We start from the raw sequence: 12,240 nt of genomic DNA, 5'->3' as shown, positions 1-12,240 counted from the left end.
GTGGGGACAGTGGGGAGATGTTGCTCAAAGAAAATCAAGTTTCAGTTAGGAAGAATTTGATATCTATTATAGCATGACAACTATAGTTAATAATAGTCTATTGCACATTTCAAAGCTGCTAAGAGTAGATTTAAAATATTCTCACGTATAACAAGTATTTGAAGTGATGGATATGTTAATTAGCTTGATTTAGTCAGTCCATGTTGTTATACATATATCAAAACAGCACACTGTATTCTATAAATATATATACACAATGATAATGTATCAAATTACACATATTTTAATGTGATAAGCTGCATAAAGAATTTAGCAGAATGCTAAATCTTTAATCTATAGTAAAAATATGTGATGGTGACAGTGGCAAAAATAGAAACAATAATGGAAGCATATGTAACAAAAAGTAGAAATGGAGACATGATTGATGATAGGAACATAGATAAATACATGATAATGATGATGATATTAGGTAGATGGATAGATAGATAGATAGATAGATAGACAGACAGACAGACAGACAGACAGACAGACAGACAGACAGATAGATAGATAGATAGATAGATAGAGTGTCTTTTCTATTTCTGTGAAGCTATCATAACCAACACAACTTATAGAAGAGTTTATTGAGACTTACAGTTTCAGAGGATGAATCCATGACCACCAAGGTTGGAGAGCATAGCATCTGTTTGACAAGCATGGTGCTGGAATAGTAGCTAAGAGCTTACATTCTTGTCTACAAGTAGGAGACAGAGAGAGCTTTTGAAATAAAGTCACACCTCCTCCAACAAGGCCACAGCTCTTAATCCTTTCCAAACAGTTTCACCAACTGGGGATCATGCATTCAAATATATGAGCCTGCAGGGGCTTGTGTCATTCAAGCCAGCAAAGATAGACAGACATACAGATAGGAAAAGAAAAGAATCAAAAGGTAAAAGAGGAAAACCCTTGTTGCCAAGTCTCTAAGGGATATGTGTTGAAGGTGAGGAATAATCAGACACACAAGAAGAGAAAGAAGATACCTGGGCTGGTTCCAAGTACAGAAGGAAGAATATATAATTAAATTGCTCCTTCCAAGAAGCATTGCAGGGTGTTAGACTAGCATTACTAATATCTTCAGCTATTATCACTCATTTCTCAAAAATAAGTCTTTTTCTTGGGCATATAGAAAATACAAATGAAAGAAAAACTCAAATAGGATGAATGTATACCATTTAAAAAGTCATCACCAGCCTACCCACACTGTGTGCAAGCATCCCTGGACCAATGGCTACACAGTAGCTGCTTTCGGCATCCATTTCTTGTTCTGAAATCTTTCAAAGTCACAGAATTGTCTCATTCTTTTCCAGACTTTTCAGAGTCCCTGGGACCTTCGGGGTCAGCAGAGTGTAAGTTGTAAAAGGCAAGAAGGCAGTTCAGCATGGCATGATCCAGTAGCCAGTGTTGGCTCAAACTTCAGGAGTCTGATTCCAAGTTATTTTAGGCATATTTTAAAACAGCAAAGTCTGATGAAAATATTCTTATGAGGATTAACTCAATCCCTTGTGCACAACAAAGCTTATCTAAATCTCACTGAGAAACAATGAATGCTATCGACGGGTAAGACATGACATCAGAACTCTTTGTAAAATATATGTGACAATTTCCCTTGGATAGGTTCTATAGATTGAGAAAAATAAGTTTACAAGAATAGTCTTGAAGAAGATCTAGTGCAGGAAGGACTTCAGTCACACAGACTGTGCACATACCCACTTCAGCCCTCTGGCTGAAAACAGGTTTTACATCCCTTCCCTTGAAGGAATAATTCTGTGTGCTCAACATTCTAGGTTCCCCTAGTGCATGTCTATGAGTAAAAAGATCTCCAAACCCACTACACAGATTCAAACAAAAACATAACTTCATGGTCCCAAATGGGTGTTCTCTTCATTTGTAAGCATCCTGATGATGGGGGATGCCCTTCTATATATGTGTGGCTTTTATTTGCTAATAAATAAATCTGCTTTGGCCTATGGTAGGGCAGAATATAGCTAGACTGGAAGAGAGATATAGAAAGAGAGTAGGCAGAGTCAGGGAGATGCCATGTAACTGCCAGAGGAGACAGATTCCAGATCCTTATCAGTAAGCCTCATGCCATTATACAGGTTAATAGAAATGGGCTAATTTAAGATGAAAGAGTTAGTTAATAAGAAGCCTGAGCTAATAGGTCAAGCAGTGTTGCAATTAATATAGTTTCTGTGTCATTATTCGAGTCTGAGCAACCTGGAAATGAACACAGTCTCTGTTGCAAAATGGCACCCAACGTCGGGCAACTACATCCACATAAAACCTGAGAAGGTTTAGAAAGAAATTCTAGAAACAAAAAACAGAGTTATACACAGGCTCTTGGTAACAGTATATTTTCAGATAGGCTCTGCTTTCTGGAGGCAAGCAGAGGTGTGGCTCCTTTAAGAGGCTTCCTCATGCAACTTTAGTGACAAAAACTGTAGCTTCTTTAAGGGAAGGCTTCCTGGTTCATGCTGACAGCATAAACTCTGGCTCTTTTGGGAGATCCTCACTTTAATAGGGTTTTAGGGCAGCATATTGCAAGTTACTTGGTGACAACATGAGCCAGCTGCTTCCCAGAGTTGAGGTGGTGAGCATGGCTCCCAGCCAGTGGTTCCAGAGCTGGTGGTGAACTACCTCCACCAAGTTAAAAGGCCAAGAGAGGCAGAGCCAGTATCTAGGGCTGCTGCAATCACACTGCTTACCATTTTAAAATGTTCTTTGTCAAAAATGGATTCCAGATACACAATAGGACAGATTCAAACATAAAAGACCTCTAAAAAAGATACAGTGTGCTTAAAAAATATATGTAGGCTTGGGAGATAGAAAAAAAGAGTATAGACAGTTGTAAAAAGAAATAATAGTTTTAAAAATAAAACAAAGTCTTTAAAGAAACAATAAAAATAATACAAAAAGTATAGACAGTCACAAATTTAAAAGGTAAAAATAATTAAATATTAAAAAGTAATAGAGTAAAGAATAAGTCACATAAAGATTAAATATACACAGAGTGTCTGGATTATGTATACTATTGTGTTTTCTTTTAATTATTTGACTGCAGAGACATTTGATTCTGAGGGCTCCTAAGCTAAATCAACATATATATTTTAAAGGTATCTTGACTTCAAAATTTGGGTCTAAGGATGTGTTGCTTTGGAAAAGAGGTTCTGCTTTAGTTTCCACAAAAGATGAGAACCTATGGATTCCATCCAGGCTAGTGTGGTTTGATGGAACAAGACCCCCAGAAAGATCTCCATGAATATTAAAAATGTTTCACAAAAAAAATAGCAGGAAGCAGTTTGGAGAAAACTATGCCCAAATTTCCCAAAATCATTGTTAATAAATGTTTGTTTTCATTTAAATTGAATTGATTATAAATGGTTAAATGGTCACAGTCAATCTCTTTCTTAAAGGGGGAGATGGAGAGATATGATACAAAGATGAATACTTTGCATTGGTATGGAATTTGGTCTATTGATACAAATTTAAGGTTGATTTGCTATACTGTGTATATGTATTTCTGCTCTTGATTAAGGTACTGTGTTTGTGTAGCTCATTTAAAATATAACGTATAGTTAAAATACAGAAAAATGAATAGTCTTCTATGATAATCAAACTTTTAGTTATACTAGTTAGGCTTTCTAGATATATAGAGATATATTTCAGTTAGATAATCTTTAACACTTCAAAGACATACAGAATGTGGCATTTAAAATATTTTAAGAACTTAGACTTTTCTCAACAGTGGGACATGTCTGCTCCTGGCAGCACCAAGTACTTCAAGAGGAAGATGGGCATCAAAGAATCTCTTTATGGAATTTGCTTGCCATTTGGGCAAGAAACAGCTCCTGTCTGAACTACTTTATGGTATGCTGTATGAATTGGACATACAAGAACCACAGAAAGTGACTGCTAAACTTTCCAAAAGACAGGATGGTCCTTAAGGGTTCCTGCTTCACAGAAGAAACTGCCAGCCATTCTGCAGGACACAGAAGAAATCAACAAATCATTACAAGGCAAAACAAACCTGCTTCATGGAAAAGTCTGCTGGATACTATGAACTTGTAGGCTGAATACAGATGCCCCAACATTACAGAAGAACTTTGGGTGACTGTCCAGGCAGCAAGATGTCTCTGTCAATTCTAAAACTTTGAATGCACTTCCTGTTTACTTAGGTAATATTATATCCTTCTGAGGTCTTTAAAGAATTGAAGACAGATAGTTATAATTTTCCTTAGTTATGATAAAAGACAAATTAGATATAAAACTTTACACTCACAAAAATAGGATAGATGACAGAACATTTTCCTTAATTTACCAAATGTAAGTGGACTAAATATTGTAACTATAACTCTTGCTTGAAAATTGTTTTGTATATGTAATTTTACTATGTTAAAGTTAAAATTTTCCTTTTTATTTAGACAGAAAGGGGATATGATATAGGATGTCCTTCTGTATATGTGTGGCTTTTATTTGCTAATAAATAAAGATGCTTTGCCTATGGTAGGGCAGAATATAGCCAGTCTGGAAGAGATACATATATAGAGGAAGTAGGCAAGAATCAGAGAGATGCCATGTAGCTGCCAAAGGAGACAGATACCAGATCCTTATCAGTAATCCACAGCCTCGTGCCGACATACAGGTTAATAGAAATAGGTTAATTTAAGATGTGAGAGTTAGTTAATAAGAAGCCTGAGTTAATAGGTCAAGTAATGTTGTGATTAATATAGTTTCTGTGTGATTCTTCAGGTCTGAGTGGCCAGAAAATGAACAAGCAATCTCCAGCTACATCCTGGAGCCACCCAGCCCCAACTTTTCTTGAGATAACAAGTCACCCATATCTGCCTGTTTCCATCCAGGGTAGCCATCTGGAAAGCAGGAGTGAGAGAAAACATGACTCTCTCAGAGAAATCTCCTGCCCACCTGAGGCTGGTGAAACAGGCTTGGTAAGTTTTAGCTTTTAAACCTCTTTATCAAGTTTCTGGATACCTGAGTCATTATGGAAAACATACAGTGATTTTACAGCTTTTCTGGAAACTCAGTCTAAGATTCACCAATTTGCTCATGTGAACACCTTGATCAGGATGGACAGCCTCGGGGTCATCGTTGGGACTCTCTAAAAGATGGTTGAACTGCTGTTCCTTTTCACTGTGTTGGGGATGGTTTCCTCTTACCCATAACTCATTCTTTTAAACGGTTGCTACTTGGTTGAAAAATCCATCACGTGAGAAGGTATGCAGCAATCACTTAACATGAGACTACAGTTGAGCATTGTGGTCAGGAAACAAAGGCAGAGCTGGTCACCTCCCTGACCTGGCACCTCTCCACTGAAAGGCCTGGGAAAGCTCCAGAACCTCTCAATACTGCCGTTTTCCTTGTCTGTAAAATGAGGACAAAAAAAGGCATCATTTTACAACAACATGTGCTCAGTTAGGTGTTGACAGGCATCTTTACCCTGCTTCGAACACAAAGCAAGCGCATGTGTTCAAACAGCACATGGTAGCCCTAAAGATGCATAATGTTTTATCTATCAGATTAAATTTTTAAAGAAATAACTCACCTCCGAGAGTTGCTACAGGATTGAAGAAGTTAAATAAAGCACTCAGAAGGGTACTTGGTATGCAGTGGCACTCAGGCCTTAACAGCAGTACTACTGGTATTAACATTTTATAGCTATAATATTAATAACATATCATTAAGATGTAAGCTAAGGTGTGGATATTTACAGAGCTTGTTACGGCCTGTACAGTCTTAATTTTCTGGTACTGGGCATCAAACCTATAGCCTCATGCATGCCAGGAACTGCTCTGCCCCTGAGCCATCCCACATCTGGAGATAGGGTCTTGTTAAGTTGCCCCAAGCTGATCTTAAATTTACTCTGTAGCCCACGAGTGCTACAGAGGGTTGTCATGCTCCAGACTAGCCGGAATGTTACAGCTGGACCTGTGACCGGGCCCGCTTGATTCTATTCTCACCCAGTTCCCAGTTTTCATTACACGGGTTGCTGCACCTCTAAGTTAATTCTGCTTGAGGAAGGCACTGGAAAATCTGTGCCTGAGCCCCTCTTGGTACAACCAGAATTCGCATGTGTGAAGTGCCTGCCTAGTCACGAGAACTCAGCTATGAGGTCAGGTTTCTACTTCTCCTTCACTGATCACAGGACCAGTTTCCTAAAGATTCAGTCCCCCTTCCAGTAGGATTACCTGTGTTTACTATGAAAGCATCAAAGCAATCATGCAATATCTGTGTTTTAACTCAGGGCTTCCTGAGGAGGCAGTATAGTGCATGACTTAGTGCAAAAAACTCTGCCAAATTCATGCACTAAATCCACTCCTGAGAATATACTCCAAAATAAGTAGGAAAGATACATACATTGCAATTATAATTAATTTATATATTACCTCATATCATATATGCTTCATATTATTATAAAATTCTTTAAATACTTATATGTAAATAGCATTTCTATAATATATATTTTATATTTGTATCATATATATACTGAAAATATAAGTATTTATGGTATTCCTGTGCAACAAGAAGTGGGGAGATGATTAGATAAATGATTGTGTGCTAACTTAATAGACCATTATGATGTAACTTTAGAACAATTAATTGCCTCAAATCCTCACACTCACGTTCAGCAGCTGAGACAGGAGTATCACAAATTCTATGTCAATCTAGGTCACATAGTAAGACTCTGTCTCAAAATATAAAAGCAAACTTTTTAGAATAAATCAACAGTAACATAATTAGAAATGTGTAATAATGCAGAATTAAGAGAAAATGCTTAACATAAATTTTATTTCTGAAAATTACTTTTCTAAATTTTTGCCCCACATGTTTTAATCATACTCTTTGTCCTCACCCAAGTCCTCCCAGATCCTCCCCACTTCCCTGCCCACACAACTTCATGCTGAACACAAACTTTTATCTATTTCATTACTGTACTGTTTGAAAGAGAAATAAGGGAGGTACCTAGACGTCATTAATAGGCAGGTAATTAAACACATTGTGATAGATACAGGCTGGAAATTACACAGTACCACTCAAAAGAACGAGGAAGACTGATGTGTGCTGCCAGAAGGTCTTCAGGACATGCTGCTGAGTGAAAACGTAAGTGCCCAGGTCACTATACCAAAGAAGATAATTTCAAACCTAATTATAAAAGTAAACATATGAGCACACAAGTATATTTAAGGAAACAGACTAAGATATCCGAAAGGTTATACTCTAAATACTAACTGAATTACATCTGAGAAAGAGAAAAGGCAAAAGACTGCCCATGATATTTTATTTTATATTACTGAAACATTTTGTAGTATTATTGCTTTTATATTTTGTTAATATTTATTAGTGTGAGTGTGTGTGTGTGTGTGTGTGTGTGTGTATGTTCATGCATGTGTGATTAGGTGCACACGAATGCAGGTTCTTTCAGGCCAAAGGTGTCAGACTCCCTGGAGCTGGAGTTACAAGAGATTGTAAACCACCTGAGCCGGGTTCTGGGAATCAAGCTCAGGTCCTCTGGAAGAGCGGTATGTATTCTTAACCGCTAAGCTATCTCCCCGGTCCTGCTTTTACATTTTTAATAATTTTAGAGCATTATTATCCCATCATAAGTTTTTTTAATGCAAACACACGGATGGAGAAAAGTAATTTATATTTTGAATAGACCATCAACATTTTTTCTGTATTCTGATTTATTTCTTTTATACCTATTAGAAGAGAAGAAAATCAAATTAGAAGAGATGATAATGGCTGCTAATTGCTAATTGTCTACTGTATTGGTGGCTATTAGCATTCAATTCAGATCCCTTTTCCATCTAGGGCTTCCATCCCCACTGTTTGGGTCCACAGACAGATCACTCCTCCTTTCTCTGGGGAGCTTCTCCACTGTCCCCACCCACCATAGGAGCGAACCTCGTCATTAATTGACTCAGTCATAGTGGAAGTAACCTGTAATGTGTGCTCTAGGAGTTCCAGGCGGGATCTGCCAAAGCTGATAATACCAACACTGCATCGCTGTTCAGCTTTTCACTTACTGAGTTACGGTTTTCGAGAAAAATAGAACCAACTGGAGACTCTATAGAGGGAGAGGGAAAGGAAGGAAAGAAAGAAAGGGAAGGAAGGAGGGGGTGGGGGAGCGGAAGAGAGAATAAGAAATTATCTTGCATAATAATAGAGGCTGCGAAGCCCCCATTTATGGTTGGAGAGCTGTAGACCCATTATTGACAAAAGTACAATTCCTGTTGTACTCCAAGGACCCTAGAGGAGCCAGGGATGTCCGTTCTGGTCTGAGGGAAATGCAAGGAAACTGTTGTCTGATAATAAAGAGAGTCAAGGAGAGAGAAAGGCCTCCCTGTTATATTCAGGTATTCCGTGAGTTATATGAAGTCCATCTCATGGGGAAGGGCAGCCTGTTTTGATCAAATCTACTCATACAAACATTAATATCATCCAGACTCACCCCCACAAACACACTACACTCAGAATAATGCTTGATTTCTGGGTAGCCAGTCAAGCAATCTTCTGAGATTTACCATCACCCCTATTTTGTTCTCTTCTCGTGTATTTTCTGAAACGTTCCCCCAACAAATTGCCTGAACTATAATCCTCATCTCATTTCTAGGGATAATGACTTAAAAGCAACTATATATCAATAATATTAAATATTAATATCCATCATTTTTCATTAAATAAAGCAGAATAACATAGTGGGAATCAATCTACCATAATAATTAATAGAATGGGGTATGAGATGAGACATATCTTTTTAATTGTATTTTATTTATTGTTTTTAATTGAGTTGTACATTTTTCTCCACTGCCCTTTCTTCCTCCCCTTTCCCTTTCTATCCTCTTTCTGCCCCCCTTGCTCCCAACTTACTTAGGAGTTCTTATCTTTTTCTCCTTCCTAGGCAGATCCATGAAGAGATGAGACATATCTTAAAAGATGTATGTGTGTGTGCATGTGTGAACACATACATAAATATATCCTGGGTGAACTTAGCCCAGTTGCATAACCTCTCAAGTTCAGTTTCCTCTTCTTGGAAATGAGGGGGACTGTGGTACCCTGGCATTTCACTAACTTGCTGCAAAGATTAAATCAGCTTCTCAAGGAGTGACTCGGAGGAGCTAACACACACTGTGTCCATAGGTCAATATTTGGGACAGAGTAAAGCTCATAAAGATTGTCTGGTGGCATTCATACGCCAGTGCAAACCTGTTCCCTTGAAATCTAGTCGGCTTGGAGACAGACACAAGACATTGCTAGCTTCCTGGAGCATTGATGCGGTCTCTGTCTCTTGACATCTGGGTTAGCTCACCTTCAATTGCATAACACCCATAAAATCTGTCACAAAACACTAGCGAACCTCAGAGTTTACCAAGGGTTGGGCCAGGCGCAGGGGTGATAAATAGCCTAGAAAGACATAAAAAATGAAGAAGGGCTCACATCAAAGTAGAACTGACAACTTTTTAAATTATTTCTTTTACTCTTTGAGATTATCATATAATTATACCATTCTCCCCTTCCCTTTTCTCCCTTCAAACGCTCCCATATGCCCCTCCTTGCTCTCTTTAAAATTCATGGATTCCCCTTTCATTAATTGCTGTTACATACATACATACATACATACATACATACATACATACTCTTACACACATAAATACAACCTGCTCAGTCTGTATAATAGTACTCATATATATGTTTTCAAGGAGGACTATTTGATACTGGATAATCCACTTCTCTTTGCAACAGAGACCAGAATAGAAAACTACAACCAAGAAGAATGCAGAACTGTGGAGACCCATCCTAACAGCGCAACTCCCAAATGTACAGCTCAGGGAACACTGTGGAAGCAGAGGAAGAAAGAGTGTGAGAGCAGGAGGATCAGGGAGTACGCTGTGATACTGTGTCTCCTGGGAGTGTCAGAAGCTCTGCCCATGGAGTCTCACCCATATGAGCATCTGTACATAAGCCCAACAGCAACATCAGAATGCTGACATGGAAGGGGAACGCCCATCAGACTTCAACCTACGCAGAGAACTACAAAATGCTGAGAGCAGGAGAAACAGTCTTCCCCAGAGGAAAACACTGACAGTTTTACTAAACTGGGGACCACCACAATTTTTAAATGTCCCCTGGTCACCACCACTGCAGTAGTTTAGCTCTCTCTCTAATTGTGATAAAATACTTGAACACAACTTCAAGAGTGAAAAGTTCATTTGGGCTCAGAATTTCAAAGGATCCAGGCCCCTGTGGTGGGAAAGGCAAGGCAGGGCATACGTAGTCACCTACGGCAGTGTGAGCATGAGGCAGCCGTCACACTGCATACATAATCATGGCAGTACCAGCATGAGGCAGCTGTCACACTGCATACGTAGTCATGGCATCACCAGCATGAGGCAGCTGTCACACTGCATACATAATCATGGCATCACCAGCATGAGGCAGCTGTCACACTGCATACGTAGTCATGGTATCGCCAGCATGAGGCAGCTGTCTCACTGCATACGTAGTCATGGGATCGCCAGCATGAGGCAGCTGTCTCACTGCATACGTAGTCATGGGATCGCCAGCATGAGGCAACTGCATACGTAGTCAGGAAACAGAACAGTGAATGCTTGTTCTCGGCTTGCTTTCTCCTTTTCCTGGTTTTTTTTTTTTTTGAAAGTAATTTTATTAAATTATAAAGAGTTTCCATTTACGCCCCTCCTCCCAACGCCCTCCCACTCCCCCCCTCCCTCTTCTCCTCCCTCTTTGTCCCCAAGGGCAGTCAGGGTCTCCTGCCCTGTGGGAAGTCCAAGTTCCTCCCCCCTCCCTCCAGGTCCAGGAAGGTGAGCATCCAAACAGACTGGATCCCAAAAATCCAGTATATGCAGAGGAAACCAGTCCCAGTGTCATTGTCAATGGCTTCTCAGTAAGACTGCAGGCCAGCCACATTCAGAAACCAGACTTCGGTCCATAAGATAACGCTGCCCTCATGAGAGTACCCCTTCCCACCCGTGTTAAACCTCTCTAAAAGCACACTCACAGACAACACCCAGGACTGTGTCTCCCAGGTGATTCTAAAGCCAGGCAAGTAGATGATAAAGATGAAGTGTCAAAACCTCACGTCTCCAATTCCCTCCTCCTTACTGGTTCCTCCTTCCTCTTCTCACAATAGTCTTCTTCCCTGCTTCCACTTATCCCCAACATCTGTTCCTAGATTTCCCTCAGCCACACCCAACAAATTAACCAGGAAGGGGGCTTTCTCTTTCAACCAGCTTGACCGCCCCCCTTAAGAAGGAGCTTCCATTAACTCAATGCAGCTTTTGTCTGCAACAGAAACATAAATCCAAATGAGGATGAATTTTCCCTAATTTGCATATGAAGATATGGAGACTGGTGGAATTACTTGCCCAGGTCAAAGTGTAGAGCTGGAATTTGAACCCAAGCTTGCTCAATTTCACAGCCAGTTCTTTCAAATGCTGTACTCCCCTTCCCCCCAAAACCACCCAGAAAGGCCATTTGGCAACAAGTAAGTATGTGGCAACAGCCTGCACCATAACCTTAGCCAGCTGTCCCTCAGAAATACCAGTGCTTCCAAGGGACGTGGGCAAAACAGCATGAATTATTCAGCACAAATCATCAGTCCCATTATAGAAACAATGCAATAAACATAAGCCGCCATCTTCTATGAAGGGCGATTTTCCTGCTTGTTTGAGAGGCCATGTTCTTTGGATTTCATTTCTTCACACAAGTTGTCCCTGCACACAAGCTCTTAGACTCTCTCCTACTTGGAATGACAGAATGTAATGACTCTGTGCATAATGGAATATGTGTTCGACGAGTATTTAATAATTAACTAAATGAATGACAGTGTTTGTTTCAGCAGCGTGCGGCAGATGGTGGGTAGTGGGAGGTGTAGAGGCCACAGAATGGGGAGTTAGCTATTGTTGAAGACATTTTAATCTCAATTTCAGTTGAGCCCAAAGAAGGTGAATTCAGTCTTCAATACTTAATAACTGCCCCATACCCATTTTATCACTCTTCTATGAAGGCTGATTTATTCAAAAGGACTAAGCGTTTGCTTTTGTTGCTTTTCTTTTGTTCCCAAAGAAATCCCTTACTCACTGAGTTGTTTCAGATTCTAGTAAAAATAAAAAGAAAGAAAGGAATTTTCAAATGAGACTGAGTCAAGTGCCCATAGCTCTAAGA

The sequence above is a fragment of the Myodes glareolus genome, chromosome 15 (assembly GCF_982192425.1).
Source record: "Myodes glareolus chromosome 15, mMyoGla1.1, whole genome shotgun sequence".
NCBI classification, from domain to species: domain Eukaryota; kingdom Metazoa; phylum Chordata; class Mammalia; order Rodentia; family Cricetidae; genus Myodes; species Myodes glareolus.
Note: the sequence above shows the minus strand (reverse complement) of the source record.